This window comes from Mastomys coucha, unplaced genomic scaffold (assembly GCF_008632895.1).
Source record: "Mastomys coucha isolate ucsf_1 unplaced genomic scaffold, UCSF_Mcou_1 pScaffold9, whole genome shotgun sequence".
NCBI lineage: Eukaryota > Metazoa > Chordata > Mammalia > Rodentia > Muridae > Mastomys > Mastomys coucha.
This window is the reverse complement of record NW_022196915.1, coordinates 62740229-62745266: the sequence shown is the minus strand read 5'-3', so window position 1 is coordinate 62745266 and position 5038 is coordinate 62740229. Positions and strand designations below refer to the sequence as shown.

General features: G+C 47.0%; 1 long non-coding RNA gene across 1 annotated transcript; it reads right to left on the bottom strand.

Annotated features, from left to right (window-relative positions):
* Window positions 1-3420: 3420 nt before the first annotated feature.
* LOC116084638 lies at window positions 3421-4658 on the bottom strand. The gene is made up of 2 exons (XR_004116195.1): window positions 4124-4658; window positions 3421-3670 (listed from the first exon to the last, which is right to left on the bottom strand). It is a non-coding gene; the product is annotated as an uncharacterized LOC116084638 (long non-coding RNA).
* Between the last annotated feature and the right edge of the window lie 380 nt (window positions 4659-5038).

Sequence of the window (5038 nt, the reverse complement as noted above, 5' to 3'; positions counted from 1 at the left end):
TCTCATAAAACTAAAAGAAGTCACCTTTCTTTTTGAAAAATGTTCCCAGATGCTCAAAAGAGGGCAGGAACACATTCACATCAATGTAAAATTAGGCTAATGTTCTTTGCTGTTTCGGCTGCAAAGCTGTGGTAGGGGACACATCACTGTTAGGACACAGCAAAACATGTGGACTTTTGTTTTATGTTTTGGTTTAGGTTGACAGCATCTCATTTATACAGCCTGACTGGCCTCCTGGAACACATGTGGGCATGCGCATGCGTGGGTATGCGCATGCGTGGGCAGATGTGGAGGCTAGAGGACAGTTTTGTGGAGTCAGTTCTCTTCTTCTACCTCTGGGGGTCAAACTCAGTTATCACACTTGTGCAGCAAGCACTTTTACCCACTAAGCCACTTTGTCAGCCCTAAAGTACATTTTAAAAATAAACCTTCAGACTGGGGTGATGGCTCGATGGGAATAGGACTTACTGTGAAAGGTCAAAGCTGAGTACCCATGCAAAGGCAAGGCGTGGCAAGACTCATCTGTGACCCCAGAACTAAGGGAAAGAAGCAGGTAATTGATTGTTATACTCACTGGCCAGTCAGCCGAATCAGTGAGTTCCAGGTTCAAGGAGAGATCCTGTCTCAAAGAATAAGGTGGAGTGCCACTGAGGATTAGAATGACCTCTGGCTTCTACGTGCTCACACATTTGAAAACACACACACTGGTCACATATACACATATACCACACATACACACAAATAGAAAGTATAACTTAAAGAATTACTATTGTTGGGCAGTAGTGGCACACACCTCTAATTCCAGCATTCAGGAGGCAGAGGCAGGAAGAGCTCTGTGAGTTTGAGGCCAGACTGGGCTACAGAGTGCATTCTGGAACAGGCAGGGCTATAAAGTGAAACTGTCTTGGGAAAAAACAATGACTATCACAAGGAGGATAGCTATAGGCAAAGGGGAAGACCAGGTGAGGCTCATCCCTCCTCAGGCAGCCAGAGCACAGGCTTTCTCTGAGTGCCCTGAGGAGATGGCGCTCCCAATGAAAGGGCGGATCCAGTTGCATCTCTCTCCTGCCCCACCCTGAGGAATGGCCCAGTGACGCTGCAGGCCTTTTCTCTGGCCCGATATCTGTGAGTCCAGGCGCCGTGTAGACCAAGTGGGTCAGATAAAGGACTGCAAAACTATTGTGTGAATTATCCAGGGAGGATGCAGCCAACATTCCTAGGTGTGTTTGCAAGGATGGCTGAGAGGATAGGAGCCAGGTGGGAGGTGCCGTCACATAGAGACTCCAGAAGTTTCTAGCAGGAAGGATTTAGATGAAATCCTTCCTACACAGTAGGGCACATGCTGCCACACAACAGAGGGTGAAGCCTGGACTCTGAAGCCTCCAGCTGGCTTTTAAGACAGGATGGCATTTATTACAGCAGAGATTGCGTTCTGGTAACCCAGTAGTCTGTCAGTTCATACACTTTGGTGGTACATTCTTTTGAAATGCTAGAAAACCCAAGTATTGATTACTTTAGCCTTCCAAATAATACACTATATTTTCTAAGTCGTCATAAATTTCATGAGATGCACATTCATAAAATTATTGTATCAAGGACTTGGAAACAAAACAAATAGAATGAGTTAAAGGACAAAATCAACTATATTTGATGACAAAGTAAGGATGATTGGCTTTGAATGTCTACAGTTAAATAAGAAAAAAAAAATGAAAATTAGAATATATGTGTCCTGTCAGGCACTGTCATCTTGACAATTCCTAGAAGGGTTTATTTACGAAAGCAAGATTTTGCTACGTGAGGTGGCACACACCTTTAATCCTAGCTGAATTCAGAGACCGAGGTACATCTTCATGAGTTCAAGGCTAGCCTGTTCTACATAGCAAGCTCTAAGCTAGCCAGGGCTATATAGTAAGACCCTAAGACCATATCTCAACAACAACAACAACAAAAGACACCAGGATCTCAATATAACTTTTTAAAAATTCAACTGCCGCCATGTGTATAAGACCAGGGTGAGCATAAGTCTCAGTGTATGCATGCACCTATCTACCATCTATAGTTTCTTTTTGTGTTTATAGTTAGAGACTTAAGGCAGAATTACTGACAGCTTTTTTACGACCCCAGTTGTTCCCATTTGTAAGAATGACTGCCTAAGTCGGGATGAATGAGGGTGGAAAGGGTGAGATGAGGCAATCACTCAACCCCAGGACACCTACATCACTTACCCACCTGCTGGGGGGGCCCAGCTGGACCTACCCAGGTTTAGCTCTGTCACACAGTGAGACCTTTGCCTCTCACAGGGTAGGAGGTGCCAGTCTTATGTCCCCAAGACTAGCTGTGGGGGTGTCTAAGGAGAACTCTTTGGCACCCACATGTCCCACTCCAAAAACTTTCTGCCGCAGCTCCTGGGGCCAAGCCTGGCATATGACTGGGCACCTGCTCAGCTCACATTTGGACTCTGGTCCCTGTTCTCCCTGGAACCCAGCCCCAAACCACAGCTGCCTGTCTTGGAGCCTCGCCATCGGCTTCCTCCTTGCCAGAATTCTCTCTCTTTCCTCTGAGGGCTGAAATTCATCTCTCCATTCTTACCTCAGCTGCTTCAAGGGTCCTGCTTCCAGCCTGATGGCCCAGACAGCCACCCCAGTCTGTATAGCCACCTGCCTGTTGTAAATATTTTGTTAACCATAAGCCCAAATTGTCATGCCCTTGCCTCTCTAATTCCACCAACCTACATATTTAGATCCACTAAACCCTGGAGTTATGATGTCTTGGAAATGAGCTAGAGTCTAGCATGGTCCCACTCTTTCCTAACCTTTTTCTACCTTATTTCTTTCCTGTCACTCAAATAGGATGATATGAAGGTCCAGGGCCAAGGAGATGGCTCAGGCAGCAAAGCTGCTTGCTTCCAAGCCTGACGACCTGAGTTTAAATCCCCAAGACTCACATGGTGGAAAGAGATCTGACTTCTGAAAGTTGTTCCCTGGCTTCTACATGCGTGCCATGGCATCTGCTCTCTCCACCACACACAGTCAATAGATACAGTAGAAAGCTTTCCTAAGCTTATGAAAGAGGCAGAAACCTCATCTTTCCAGGAGGGCAGTCTATGTGAACGCTTTGCCAAGACCCTCTACCAGCAACAGGTGTTTACAGGACTGGGGGGGGGGGCTGTTCCTCTACTGTGCAGGTGGAATCAGGAAGTATTCCACAGGGCCAAAGGTCATCCATCATACTGCCTGGAAATGAACAGTTTGCAGCTTCACTTAAGTCATGCGGCTATAGAACAATAAAATGCATACAACACAATCAACTCCTTGTGTTTGTTCCTTGTGTCCAACAAGGCTTGGTCCTGAGAACCTGACTGCATCAATAAGGGAATGAAGAAAGGACAGACACACAGACAGACACACAGACAAACAAGGATTGGGTAATTGTACTTGCCCCAACCCACCTGTTAGCTCAGCACTTTTATTAGTATAGCAAAGTGGGGGCAGGTCAGTTGACCTTCTTAGGAGGGCTCTGTAGGGAGCATCCTCGAGTTGCAGTCTTCCTGGATGGGGGAGGTGCCATTGTTAGTTTTTGCACACACTGACAACTCCAGCACAGGGACCAGAGGAAGGCTTTGATCCTTGTCAATCATACACATTCGCTCATGGCATCTTCTGCTCCCAGACTGTTGGAGAGGAAAGGAAGAGAGACTACTGCAACCCATCCTTTATCGAGAGTGTTTTAGTTAGGGCCACCGTTGCTTTCATTTTCAATGAAAAACAGGACAGGAACTCAAGTAAGACAGGAACCTGGAGGCAGGAGCTGATGCAGCATCCCTGAGGGGTGCTGCTTACTGGCTGGTTCCCCATGGCTTGCTCAGGCTGCTTTCTTATAAAAGCCAGGACCACTGGCTCAGGGATGGCATCACCTACAGGGATGGGCCCTCCCCATAAGTAGCTTATTGAGAAAATGCCTCACGGCTGGATCTTCTGGGCTCCCTCTTTTCAGATACCTGTAGCTTCTGTCAAGTTGACAAAAACTATCCAGCACAGAAGGGGATGCTTGGGAAAGAGCTGAGCTATTTCCTGACCTCTAGGGCGCATTTTGGAAGAGGAGACACTTAAATAAATAAACTTACAGTTGGGAGCAGGGGAAATAGCAGGATCACATCAGCCCACTAGATCCTGGGGGAAGCGGTTTTCCCCTGTGTCCCCAACATGGCTGTCCACAAGGAATTGCGCTCTTCCGGAGGCTTTCAGGAAATTTTGCCAATCCTGGATTGTAGTCACAGGCTTTCTGAGGTTGAGGGGGTCCAGAGGGTATCATCAACCAAGACATCCACAGGAGGTGAACAGCATGTGTGCCTAGAAAGAAGTGGACACCTGTTGATTGCCTACAACTCTGTGGGGTGATTCTGCAGTGCCTGGTCCAGAGCAGGCATGGGGTACACATTCACAGCGCCTACCCACTGGAGGCTAATGCAGTGTGTAACATGGAGATTCTCATCCCCTGGGGTTGGCGGATGCCTGGCGGGAGGTTCAGGATTTCTTTTTGTAAAGTGAAAACAGGCCCCACTTCCCTGCTGCTCCTGTGTCTCTGGAGGGACTCTGAGAAGCAATCGCCACACTGAAGGAAATGGTCTTTGGGCTTTCGGTTCCTCCCCTTGACTCTGCCTTTCAGGAACCTGTCCCTGTGGGAAACAAAGAGAATGAACAGTAGGGTCAGGAGAACCAGAGAACCAGAGGCAAGCACTGCCAATCAAACACCAATGGCACGATGGAGCTTTGTTCTCAAAGCACTTGAATGAACCCTATTAGCGGGGGGCCCCTCTTCCATAACTTAAGTTATGAGTAGATGGGTATTTATTTTCACATAGTGATTAAAAGGCAGATAAAATTCATAAAAAGGCAAGCCGCGCACAGCTTAAGACACAACGAAACAGAGTAGAAACAAACTACAGTTATAAAGAAGTACATCTATCTGATTTTAGACACACCAGAAAACTAAACAAAATAGGGAGAAAATCCACAATTCAGGCGGAGGAAGCCAGGCA